We start from the raw sequence: 13593 nt of genomic DNA, 5'->3' as shown, positions 1-13593 counted from the left end.
ATTTACACAGGATCTTTGTTAAACTTTGTGCCCCAGTGTTACAGCACTGTAGTGGTCTGCTGGGAACTGCTCCACTGCTTGGGAAACATGCCATAGACTTACAGAACAACAGGAGGGGGCTTGAGAGGCAGCCGTGCGCCCTTGCATTCTGCTTCTGCGTGCCATCGGCGCAAGCTGCACTGCCATGGTTTTTCACGCTCACAGCCTCGTGGCGTGAATTACAGCCTGGTGCTCCCAAATCCTGCATTCTCTCTCTGCCTGGTCAAGGTGATGGTAAGGAGAAGAAAGGAGAATCCATGGCTGAGAGGGAAGTGGAGGGGAACAGTGGGGGACAGTTTCTGGAGCTCCAATATTTCATTATATTCTCTTGTGAAATGGGGAGATGCTCAACCCCCTCGACAAGTCAAAGCATTACAGTTCTGTATGTCTCTCCAATTTAAACACACTGAAGGAAATCTGTGTGGAGGAGCTTAGTCAATTAGTTTGTTGGGGGAAAAGGGTATGAGTCCTCTCCAACCTTTCCTCCAGAGTTCATAGTTTACCTATGGCCTCACCTAGAAGGACCTAGAAGGTGGTTTGAGGACCGGCCTGGATATCTTCTGTACCTACTCAAGAGCAATGTAGGCCCAATAGATCAGCATTTGTCCAGGTGCAAGAATACTCAAGGTGGATTGCACCAAGTGGAACACACAGGGATAAGAGTCCATTGTTTCCCTCTGGACTGGGTTGTGCAGGGCCCCAACTCTAGCTGGAGAGCCAGCATCACAACCAAGAGCAACCCAGCAGAGTAGAGGATAGGTCTGATACTCCTGGAAAAGACTGCAGAGGCACTCACCCCCAAAGCTGGGCTTCTTAAAGAGCCTGGCAGATTCTAATGGTCAAAACAGATCACCTTCCTCGCTTCCCCAAAAACACATTCTCACCGAAATCAGCAAGACCAGCACATCATCAGTTTTAAGGCCGGAAGGGACCATTCGGATCATTTAGCCCAACCTCCCAGTCAATGCAGGACAATTTAAAGACCTAGAGAACTCCTGCTCCATTGGTTTGGGTTAGTTTCTTAACAATTGCTTCCCATTCCCAATCTTGAGGCCAAATAACTCCACTAAACAATCCTTCTTTAACTATAACCACTCTCCTCGTTGAGGCTCATCTCTAGGAAGCCTTGATATGGAGCTGTGCGTTCTTCTATAACCAGGCCACATCTTCTGACACACCTTGTGCACTAGGACGGCACCATTACCGGCAGGGGCAGGAAGGGAGGGCTTCCTACCTCACCCTGCTCCTCCGCTGAGGCTACTAACCTCACCACTGAGAATGGCAACTCAAGTCTCGATCTCACTCTAGAACGCAATGGGCCATTTACATGGAGCCACAGCACCAGTTCCAGTGCAGATGCTGAAGCGAAATCTTGAAGGCACTTGCTGCCGATGCCCTCAGGAGGGATGTTAAGATGTCTGCTCTCCAAACTCACCCCTTCCGTTTCCACGCCTTGCTGACAGATTTTTTATGCTATTTCATCCGCGTACAGCACTGGTTTGCATATTTCACTGATTCAGGTCACACTGTGTACACACATGCCTCAGCCAATGTTTGTTGATATTCACTCTACCTCTCTCCTAGTTCCAGTTTGGGGTGAAAGCCTTCCTTATTAGCCAATTTGGATACCCATTTACTGTGAATTACTGAGCCTGATTATTATTCATGAATGGATAAATCTGAAATCTCAGTCTCTGCCATGTGATTTTTCTCCCTCTCGAATGCATATATTTAGGGAAAATAGGAGGCAGTGTGTATCTCTCTCTCTCTCTCTCACACACACACACACACACACACACACACACTTCTCACAGCCCTAATTTACTTTTGAACCAGCACATGTGGATGTGCCACAATCAGCTCTGCTATTCACTTCAATGAGTAAACATGTTAGTGCAGGTGGACGTTGACATTGTGTTACCCGCAGGCACGGAGGAGCTGAGCTGAGGGATGCTTTAAACTGGGGCAGGAATGGAAACTGGAAGTTAAGACACAGTGAGCCAACACCACCAGGAGCTCAGAGAATTGGAGCATTTTGACTGCTGGGTGCAGGAGGCTTAAGAAGACATTGCAGCTCAGTGCACACAGCCCTGGCTGACAACGCTGAGCGTGAAAGTCCGACGTGGCAGGAGCAGTTTAGGGCTGCTGTGCAATCTTCTATAATTGATTCCAGGTTCTCCAGCAGGGTAGGCAGAGGGTTTTTAAAATGTAAAGGGCATAAATAATGATGAAGGCACGTAATTACTAGCTAAGGAACGAATCCAAAATGCTACATTAAATAAACAAAACAAAAAACCCCTCCAAGAAATCACAGCACACCTGCACAAGCAGCGGGGACTGGTACTGTGGACTCCACAATAATCATCATTGGCACTTACTGCATGCACCAGTTCCAGCCAGAGAGCTATAAGGTATTTTACAGATGGGGAAACTCAGACAACAATGTTAAGCGACTTGGCTGACGTCATGCAGTGGATCAACGGCACAGCTGACTCCATGTCCAGCGCCTTAGCTGCTGGGCCACACGGTCTGAGAGTGATTCCCCTTGGTAGTGACACAGTCTTGATAACCTCACCCTATTGCCACATTTTCAAGCTGCCCTTACAGTTAAAGGGAATGAGGGAGGCAGTGTGTCTTAATGGATAGAGCACTGGGTTGGACTCAGGAGACCTGTGTTCTATTCCTGGCTCTGCCACTGACCTGCCGAGCAACCTTGGGCAAGTCACTTCATCTCCAGGAGTCTCAGTTTCCTCATCTGTAAAAATGGGGATAACAATCCTGACCTCCTGTGTAAAGTGCTTTGAGATCTACTGGTGAAGTTAGGTCTTATTCTGAAATAGAGCTCGCAAGTGACCTTTGAGAGACTTTGATAACTTCAGCTGGAAACACCAAGTTGCCTGCTCGAATTTGCAATGATCGTCACAGCTACAGGAAATCTGATAGCCTGGGGACCTCTGGGCTGAACCCCGACAGCTGCACACACAGATTGGGGGATTTGCACACACTGGAGGCATCCACTCTGGAAAATCTGGCACAGGGTTGGCAACTGCTTTGACAATCCAGTGGTGCCTCACGTGGACAAGAGAGTGTGTGGGATGTGAGCATGCAGCTGAGAGATGTGTGAAAGGGGCTAGACCACAGTGAGTGACACTGCTACCTTCTCCTTTGTGGGTCGATGAGCAGGGCTGGCAGGATTACAGAGGAGAATGACCATCAGCACAGGAATAGAGAGCTTAGACACACACACACACCCTTGCAAGGATCCAGAAGCTGGCTGGAGCTCAGAGGCGGTAAGGCAGCGAGCATGTCACACCAACGTGGCAAAATGCAAGTTCTTCCTATACCCCCAGCGTCCGCTGCAAATAGTTACACTTGTTTGTTTCTTGAATTCTGCCTAGAGACGTAGGTAGGGCCTTGTGACAGAACACACCCCCGCATTCACTCCCCACATGCTATTGCAATAATCTTTGTACAAGGTATGCCTGGAAAGGTTTCATCTGAAAACTCGTAATTTGCTGCTCAGTATTGTCCTGACCAGATACGTGTGGCAACATTGAATGAGAAGTTATAAGATTCCCCAATATGATGTTAAGACCCACATAGCATCAAACTGGTCCAACAGGCCTGTCTTGAACAAAGGAGCATGTAATATGCCTTAATTTGCATTTAAGCAGTAAACAGAGTCATCAAGCTGGAAGGGAAAACAAAGGGAGCTCAGACAGGGGAAAAACCAGCAGGGAACACCCTTCCACACAGACTCTTTGTCTCCTAGTTCCAAGCTGGAAATATTTTTCAAAAGGGGAACTGAAACGATAAAATGAAGAGGCAAACACTCCGAGGGGCCCCTCTCTCTCCCTGCCCACCTCATTCTCTGCACCTGAGAAGACAAAAGGAAACAGCCGTTGGACTCTGGGGGAGAGGTCCTGACCTGAAAGTTTGGTCAGTAATCTGCTGGAACATGTGCTGAGACAGTTTTACTTTGGAACTAAGATCGTTTGTTTAAATAGATACTAGAAAGCATTTTATCTTTATTTTTTCTTGTAACCATTTCTGACTTTTATGCCTCATTACTTGTACTCACTTGTTTTACTGTTTTCTCTAATCCAGTATGTTTAAATTGAAGTGTCTCAGTAACTCTCTTTAAAGTAATAAACTGGTAAATGACTGCCTTAAAGGATTAATGGACTTAATATATTGGTATTGTCCAGGAGAGGGCTGGGCAGTCCAGGACATATATTTCTGCGGGAAGATTTGGGACTGATGGGGTGTTGGGGTTACCCTGCAGTATAACCAAGACTGGGGAGAGACACGATGTAGCCGGCAGGCTGCAGTTACACACAGACATTCTTGCTTTGCATGCTGGAAGGCTGTTTGTGAGTGACCCAGGTGGGAGCTACTATAGCAAGGCATTGTAAGGCACTCAAGATTGCAGGGCAGGGGTAACACAACCTCTCACTGGTCTGGATTGTGCCCTTGTATGTCACAGGCTTTATTCAGTTAGTCAGGCAGGTGCTGTGTTTCCAGGTTGTCCTTTCTGTACAGGCACAGCTGGAATAGAGCCCAGAGCAGCTAAAACCCACAACGCATGCTCTGCTCAGGGTAAGTGCAGTAGAAACAGGAAGACATTACCTAGACCTAGGTACTAGCGTGATGCAAGGAGACACACACACACAGATCATGAAGCTTCCTGAGTAGGTGGCAATACAAGGGTACAATGTGGGAAACAGCATAGCAGGCCCAGATTCTAGTTTGATGTCTACATGTGGATTACAGGCTATACCCTGGGGTTTCCCTTCTGTCTGAGTATGGTATGGATCAGAGAAACCCCAGAGACCCTGGCCAAGATTTTCCAAATCTGACCAGTGATTTTGGACGCCCAATTTAAGTTGAAGTGCTAAGCACCTGCCCTCTAAATTCACAACTCTTTACGATGTCCCCAAAATAGGGGCACTCAAAATCACTGATGAAAATCTCAGCTGATAGATTTATTACTGTCTGTATTAAACCAGTTTTGTTGTTGTCCCTTAGCAGGCATTGGTGGAACAGAGGCCTGTGGCAATGGGCAGCAATACATTAAAGCTTCAGTACATTAAACCAAGTACTTTATCTAACTCAGTAAAAAGGCGGCGTTCTAAGAAAACCCTAATTCCAATAAAAAGAACCCCACTTAGTTGACATTATGGCTACAGAGCACTCATAGGTCAGGAAGGGCCAGAGTTAAGGTGGCATTTGCAACTGTACAAGCTGTCCCCTTATCTTTAGCCATCATAACACTTGAATCTATTTATCTGAGGTAATTAACTGGCCCCTATTAGCACACTACCATAGCACCTAAGAGCCTTTAACGTGAGGGGAAATACAACAGGCCTAGGAGGTGGAGAATTTATTCCCATTTTACAGAGGGGGGAACTGAAGCACAGAGAGGCTAAATGACTTGCCCAAGACCACGATGCAGAGCAGGGACTTAAACCTGGGTCTCCCAAATCCCAGACTAGTGCCCTTACCACTGGGCCATGCTTCCTCCTCTCTAATAACATACATCTCTAATGTGATCTATCATTACATATTTACTCTATGACTTCAGACACAGCTGTGTAGTGTCCTCTGCCACTGCATATGTCAAACAAAACCCACAAAAGTCATCTGTATACAAGCCACACAGTGAATTCTGTTCTGTTCTATGCAGTTCCTTATTCTGTCCTCAGCTCCGTAGTACCTGAGCACCTTCTGGTATTACATTAAGTGACATGACTAACACCGGTCGCATGTGGTTTGTTACTACTCTCAACCTGAATGGAGAACCATGCCCCCTCTGCTGCCAGATTACAAGTTCTCTCTTAAAAAGCTGTAGGGACCAAAAGAGAAAACTGGAGGATGTTACATCATGTTATTTGAAAAGGGTGTCTGGAGGAGCGGGATGGAAAAGTAACCCGATTACATTGTGATGCCCACGCTGCAGCTTTCCCAGTCCCCACCCAAAAGGGGAAGGGATGTTGCCACCAGCTTTTCTCCCCAGCTGTTTGTCAGGAGGTTCTGCCTGGGAATTTTAAACAGAACAAATAAACTCCTCTCTTGCTTGAGGAATGGGAGAGTTGTGGCTCAAATTTCAGTACCTTCTGATTTCACTGTCTCAGGTTTCCAGAAAGAATAAGGGAGTCAAGACCTGGAGTGAAATCTTGGCTCCACTGATATCAGTGTGATCAGGAATTTCATACCCAACATTTATATTACAAACAAGTTGGGGTAGGTGGGGGAAAGCCTATGAATGGGGTTTTAAAAGGCTCTGAAGGGAGTTAGGTATCTTGGTCCCACTGAAATTCAACCTTTTTCAAAGACTCAAAGACTAGAAGCGACTGTTGTGATCACCTAGTCTGACCTCCTGTATGACCCAGGCCACAGAACTTCCTCAAACTAATTCCTAGAGCAGATCTTTTAGGCTGGAGGGCACTTTGAAAATCACAGCCTTCAACACCATCTTTACAAGGAAGCATATAAAAGGATCAATTAACCTTTTCCTCATTGCAGTTCACTTTTAAACCAGCACACCGGGACCAGAAAACTCCCACATGGGGCCAGAATCACATCCATGCTTGCAGCACAGACATCAGGAAACAGGCCTGTTAATTAGGAACTTGGCAAACAGATGAGCTGTCCCCATTCTTTCTGCGGTCTCTGGTCTCCAGTTATCTACTTCCCAACACACAACTGAGCCGGATTTTTAGCTGGCGTAAATCAGCTGTGCTCCACTGAATTCAATGGAGCTACACCAATTTACACCAACTAAAGATCTGACTGACAACATGTAATCTGAATCTATATTTATTTGTTCTGTATCTGTACAGCATTTAGCACAATCGGGTCTTGATCCATGACCGGGGCTGCAAGGTACAACCACAAAACAAATAATAAAGAATAATAATAATTCGCAGCCAAAATAAACACCTTAAGATGGAGTTCAGGTTGAGAACACACACAAGGTTGAAAAGCAATATGAGGATATTTGGTGAATTAACGATAAGGAAAGTTGGAAGACTTTGTGTTATTCCATTATTAGGTTCATTTGAGACCAAAAAAGGTCTTAAGATGAGTGCTAAATTTCTTAAAGGACCCATTTAAAATTTAATTTCAATTCAAACTAATTAATGGATATACTTGTGCATTCCCAGAAAATCCCTTTTGAATTAAGTGCTGTAATTTCAGGGGCAGGCTGCATGGTGTTCTTTATACATAAGAGGCTGCATCCTTGCTCTAAGAGTAGAAGTCAACTCAAATTGTACTGTGGAGTTGTGATCAGCACCTCCATAATATTCTCGCTCGCTCTCTCTCTCACACACACACACACACACACACACAAAACTCTGTAGCTGTGATCAGCGCCTCCATAACAATAGACACATCTATATACACACGCGTATAGATATATTTTACATATGCACAGACATGTAAAAACTTCCCCCCACCAACATTAAAGAAAGTCGTTTGAAACTAAATTGTCTGAAAAATTGGCCAATGCCAACCGCTGAACGAGATAAGTATCATTAAGAGAAAAGAAAGTCTTCATTTCTTTCAAAGAGGAAAAGCCTGTACACCAATAGGGAATAACATGTTTAAAACATATCAAAGGGTTAAATTCATTTTCATTAAAATTTAAATGTGAGAAGGCTCCCTTCCTCCCCTCCCCCGCGCCTTTGAACATTTGACTGGCAACCATTTCATATTTCAATCTCGGCAGAACAAATTGAATTAGATGTTGAAACCAAACTCTGCTCTGTTCTCTAAAGCCTACATGCTTTGCTTGCGCTAATCCTTTTCGTTGCTGCTACAGAGCACAGAGACACTCAGCAAGAAATCTGCCCTGCCATAAAAGACAATAAAAAAGAAGGGGGGGGGGAACCTAACCCAATAAACCCACAAGCCCGCAAAGCCTTGCGTAAGTTGTCTTCCACATGTGCTTTAAAGAGACTGGAGTCAGAACCCTCACTTTGACCCCACCGCCGGTCGTCAACAGGGTAAAATGGATAGCAACTATCTGTCATCTTTCCACTCCTCGACTCGATTCCTAACCATTGTATATGTAACTTCTTGAAAATTGTTTAAAATGAACCTTGGAGCTTTTAAGCAGAATCTCGACTCATCTTTTACATGGTTTCCTCCCCCCTCACCTTGTAGTTCTCATTTCCAAATATGTAAATTCCATCCATACAAGCCAACTGGAAACTTGCCCATCAAAAGATGCATCTCTTACCAGGACTGTCTTCTCAATTTCATGCCACGGAATCATAATAATCTCGATGACCTCACGGCTATTCTGAGATCAATAATAGGTCTTTGTTTGTTCCCTCCCACCCACTCCCCCCCAGTGGCATAGTAGGTAAAGGTAACATGGACTGAGCAGGAGACAGGAATGCCACAGTTGTTATTAATCATTTATATTGTAGCACCCAGGAGCCCTTGTCATGGTTCAGATCCCATTGTTCTAGGAGAGGTACAAACCCAGAGCAAGAAGATGGTGTCCCTCCCTCAAAGAGCTTCCAATCAGTCTTAATCCCATTCCCGTTACTGACATGTGGACACACCACATTAACCTTTCTGGGTGTCAGTTTACCCATCTATAACATGAGGACAATACCCACCCTGCCTCTTAAGAGAGTTGGGGAAAATCAATGTTTGTACTGCATAAGAGCTAAGTACCATTTAGTGCACTAGTCTCTCTCTGCCACAGAGATGAACCTAAATCTTGGGCTTGGGCGTCAAGCAAAAGTGTGTTTGCCTGTTACCTAGTGGACATTTGGTCAAGTAACAAAACCACCAATGCAGTTAACAGACTCATAGGTTCCAAGGCCAGAAGGGACCAGTGTGATCATCTAGTCTGACCTCCTAAGTAATTCCTAGGGCAGAGCTGTTAGAAAAACATCCAATCGTGAGTGTAAAAATTGTCAGTGATGGAGAATCCACCACGACCCTTGGTACAATTGTTCCAATGGTTAATTGCTCCCACTCTGAATTTGTCTAGCTTCAACTTCCAGCCACTAGATCACGTTAGACCTTTCTCTGCTATTTGAGGATCCCATTATTAACTATTTGTTCCCCGGGTAGGTACTTCTAGACGGTGTAGGTCCAGTTGAGCATGACTGGAGCAGCGGGGAGTTGCAGGCAGCATGAAAGGTCCAATGGCAGAACCTTTCTGTGTCCACCCAAGACAAGAATGGCAGAATGCTATGGATCAGGCCAGAGGTGCATGGGGAGAGCTCTGTATTTATTCTTGCCAGACTCTAGCCGGCCTGTGCTGTTCTTGGCTCTAACCAATGCTAGCTGTCCTTTCCCCACATCTCTCTGCTTGCTCCTTTCTCAAGAGGAAAGTGTTAACGGCAGATGCATCTGGAGGCATCCTTATATTAGAGCCATTCCAGAAGGACAAATGGTATCTCAAGGCCCTGTACTTATTCCAGACGCACAGCACGAGGCAGACGATTATTTAACCCAGCCTGGATTATTCCTGTGGTCATGGAGCCACCTTTCCTTTTATTGGAAGAGCCCTGATGCTGTGCATGCTTCCGTCACAAACGGGAGCCAGGGAAGGCAGACGTATTAGAAAGGTTATTGGTCAGCTGCAGGCCAAGGTGTGTTTTGAGTCACTATTCATGAGGCCACCCCTGTTGTGGGTTTAACAAAAGTCTAGTAACAAGTAAGGTTATGAGCATCCTACTGCTAGGTGTATTGGTGAGTCTTGCAACAACAGACAGATCACAGAGGAAAACAGCCTGTCTCACAGTAATGCAGATCACACAAAAACAACACACACCACTGAGAGCTGGTGGTCTGTCTGCACACACAACATGGGGTAGATCTGAAGACATAGTTGAGACTGCAAGAGGGTGGGCGGAACCCTTCCCTTAGAAATATTAAAACTAGACAGGGCAAAGCAATAGCAAATTATGGAGTACCCCAGAATTAGCAGGGAGAGCAGATGACTGAATTGGCCTTCGCCATCCTATGACAACTGAGTAACCTCAAGAGGCTGATGGGCAGGTTCCTTTCCTGACCTGTTCGACACACACCGGCCACACAGCACGTAAGAGTTTCAAAAGCACGGAGGTCACGCAGGAGCCTAATTTTCACCGTATGTTATGGAACGTCAGCTCCTAAGTCATTTGTGACTTTGAAAATTTTACCCAGCATGTAAAGTCCTAGCTCAGTCCTTTCCTGGGTTTGGCTTTACCATCAGGGAAAATGACCCAGGGTCATGGTTTTGGAAGTCACCCTGGGAATCAGGGGAATTGGAAGAAAGGCACTCTTGGTCCCATGGAAGGTGGAAGAAATTCAGAATGACTCAGGCCTTCTTTGGAGCCAAAGTTCTGATACTGTGTGCTGCCCTTGGTGGCAAAGAAGTGTGTCACAGGGGGTCTCCACTGATGGAAGCCACTTCTGTGATGGATCTGTGCAATGACCATACGTGGCCGCTCACTAACTGCCTGCTCACAAGTCTGCTAAGTCACTGCTGATTCCTGGGAGGTGGTGGGCCATTGGTGTTACCCCGTTCTGACAGCACCAGTTCCAGCAGTCGATGCTTTGAGGCAGAAGGGTGAGGAGCGGGCACGCCCTGGCTTGTTTATATAGTGCATGGCTGTCATGCAGTCTGTGAAGATCTCCACTGCCGAGTTTTGGAGGAGAAGGAAGAACGGCATAGAGGCCACTATGATGGCTGAGTTCTGGGAAGGAAGTATGCAGCCCCCTGTTGCTTGAGAACCAGGTGACTCAGATCTATAGGCGGCGCAGGTGAAGCCAGGTGACTCAGATCTACAGGTGGTGCAGGTGAAGCCAGGTGACTCAGATCTACAGGTGGTGCAGGTGAAGCCAGGTGACTCAGATCTACAGGTGGTGCAGGTGAGCTTTCCAACCTATCCCTGAGATATCTGTGTTCAGGATCTTTGCTGGGGAGAGGCCTGAGAAGGGGAATCCTTTTCAAGTATTTGTGGGTTTCAGCCACCAAGCCAGCTCAGTAGTGACATGATATAGTACTACCACCGCTTTGTCTCTCAGCTGTTTCACCGGAGAATGGACTGCCCTGAGCCAGAGTTCGAGGGGATGCAGGTGAAGCCTGGCAAGTGGCATCACATACACGCTGAGGTGGGCGCTGGACTCACCTGCATGGACAGCCCCGGTGACCGGCGTCAATGTAATCAGTGCCGACAGTGAAGGGGTTTTCTCCCTGCCTTTCTTCTCTCTGCTAGACCCCAGAATGCAACTTGCTGAGGGTGACCCTCTGGACTCCTTGGAAAAGGATGTCTCCTCTGGGCTGACGTGACATGCACCAACTGCTCAAGCAGGTGACGTGTGAGCCGCGTGCCCTTTGGTGCACGAGTCCTCGACAAGAATGATTTGCACACCAAGTACCCTGTGACCCTGCCCCAGCCAGACAGGGCATGAAGCATCCTGCCTCGCTGTGCATGGGTGAGCATCTCCTGACCTTCTTCTCTTGTTTTTGGAATGTCCCATTTAAAAGAATTAACTGAGGAAAGCGAAGAAAGACTATTCCTCAAATTAATGAGTTTGAAGCTCAGGGAAGAGCAGTGGTCGGACAGTCGCCAGGATCCATGTTGCTGCTGAGGGCAGTAAGAGAACAGAGGCACTGTGGCCGCTCAGCTCTTTATGCCATCACGTGGGTGCACGAGGTGATATAGGGCAGCCCTGCAGCTCTGATGGACGCTATTACTCAAAAATATCCCATCGACTGCATGAGGAGCCTGTGCACCTACAGCTGGATCCCCACTGACACATCATTAAAGAAGAAATGAATGTTATTGCACTTAAATACACACACACAATTTCTGATGGGTGCAAAAATTCAAATGCTGCCTAGCGCATGTCCGTACATGTAGAAGGTGAAAATGCAGCCACATCCAGCCACCTGCACAGAAGAGGAATTTACGATAAATCTACCCAATTAAAAGAACTATGCAAACATACAGTTACCCATGGAAACTCAGCAACCAAAAACCCAGCTATACGAATAGAATATTAAGTTAAACCTGACACGGGCAGAGGAAGGCTGGAATTCACGCTTAGGGTGAAATGTACCATCTGTATCCATCCCCCACACCATACACAAATGCACTTCAAAAATCAGGCAGCCACTATCCTTGCACGAGTGTCACTGATTGCGGCACTAGCGCTGGGTGAGCATCTCCGTGCAGGAGCTGCTGTGTGAGCTCAGGAACGAGGGGGGAGGGAAGCTATAAACTGCAGTCGCAGGCACAGAAATGTGCAGCAGGTCCAGTTTCCTGTTTATTAGCTTGCAACAGTTTCCACAGAAGCTGTTCCACCCTCCCCAGAGCCTTCAGGACTGTGTCCCCCCCTCCCAGCGCCCCAAGATGTGGAACGGGAGAAGGCATGAGCTGCACAGCAGAAGAGGGAGCAATGCCAATCACCACTCAAGGCAGCATGACCAAGATGCTCTAAGTAGCTTACCAGTCAAAGGAGGAAGGCAGTGCAACAACTGGAATCCTATTACATGCCACTTTGGGCCTAGGTGGCTTTTGTTTTGTGTCACCGCATTTCCACTTCTAGCCTATCTTGCCAGCGAATTCAGTCCCGCTGAGAAGTGCCAGACGGACCAGCCCTCTTTCTCCGCAGAGCAGGCATATCTGGGCACCGACAAGGGCACGGCACCCACGCACTGACCCTGTGGGTCAGAGCAGCTCACTGTGTACGTCCCACTCCATCTCAGGCCTCCCTGCTCAGACGGCTAGAGGTACCAGTTGGATTTCACTGCGATGGTGCGGTGGGTACCTGCCCCAGTAGAAACTGGACTAAGATCCCAGTCTCGTTTCAGACCTGCCAGCCAAGCTTGCTGAAAACCAGGTTGATTTCAAACCCGGGACTCCAGAGAGGACTGGCCTCATGACGCGAACCCCCCGGGTTAGCCAATCCCCTCCAGCACGACAGCCTTCCTGAGCAACTTTAGCAGGTGACAGTAGAACATCCCAGCGGTGCCTGAAGAGCACAGGTGTCACCCACCCCCATGGTAGCATCTCAGTGACCTTGGGGCGCCTGGTCCCTCCAGACTGAGCGAGGTAGCGCAAGTCATCGGTGACGGCAGGAGAACGGAGACTGCCAAGCTACCCGTTTCGTGGCAACAGCTGCTGGTTGATCTCTAGACAGGCTGTTCTGGCAGCCCCTCTGTTTACTCAAATGGAGCAGGGGCAGGTGAGGGAGATTTCGCTATTCTCCAGTTCCGCTGACTTCCCCCTCAGAGTCACTTCGAGGGACAAAAACTTAAACGTGCATAAAGCCAGCAGTTTGGTGACTGATTCCCCACCCTCCCCAAAGCCCAAACGTGGCCACCGAGCTGGATCCAATTCCGATCCACCTCCCCAGGATTATGACAAAAAAGCTGCAATCGATGAGGGGCTGAGCGGCTGCACGGGGGAGGAGGGGGGAGGCACTGCAAACCGGTCGAGAACAGCTCCCAGCTAAGGGAACAGCCAGCCTTTGAGGCAGAGCTATCTGGTAAGTGGGAGTCACGACTGCCAGGGTCTTCTCACAGCTCTGCAA

At 47.4% G+C, this 13593-nt stretch overlaps 1 protein-coding gene across 2 annotated transcripts in view; it reads right to left on the bottom strand.

The window, feature by feature from the left end:
* Nucleotides 1–13593, bottom strand: part of RBM19 (RNA binding motif protein 19) — a 107989-nt gene that overhangs the window by 4415 nt on the left and 89981 nt on the right. Inside the window, exon 25 of one of the 2 annotated variants that reach the window (XM_067550161.1) lies at nt 11863–11947. The exons of the other annotated variant lie outside the window; for it this stretch is intronic. The gene's annotated coding sequence lies outside the window, so the exon portion shown is untranslated. Of the gene's footprint in view, nt 1–11862; nt 11948–13593 lie in introns of those variants that run through there. 2 annotated transcript variants of the gene reach the window in all.

This window comes from Emydura macquarii, unplaced genomic scaffold (assembly GCF_026122565.2).
Source record: "Emydura macquarii macquarii isolate MOO-44397 ecotype Brisbane River unplaced genomic scaffold, CSIRO-AGI_Emac_v2 contig_1254, whole genome shotgun sequence".
NCBI classification, from domain to species: Eukaryota; Metazoa; Chordata; order Testudines; family Chelidae; genus Emydura; species Emydura macquarii.
Note: the sequence above shows the minus strand (reverse complement) of the source record. Positions and strands in the feature narration are given on the sequence as shown.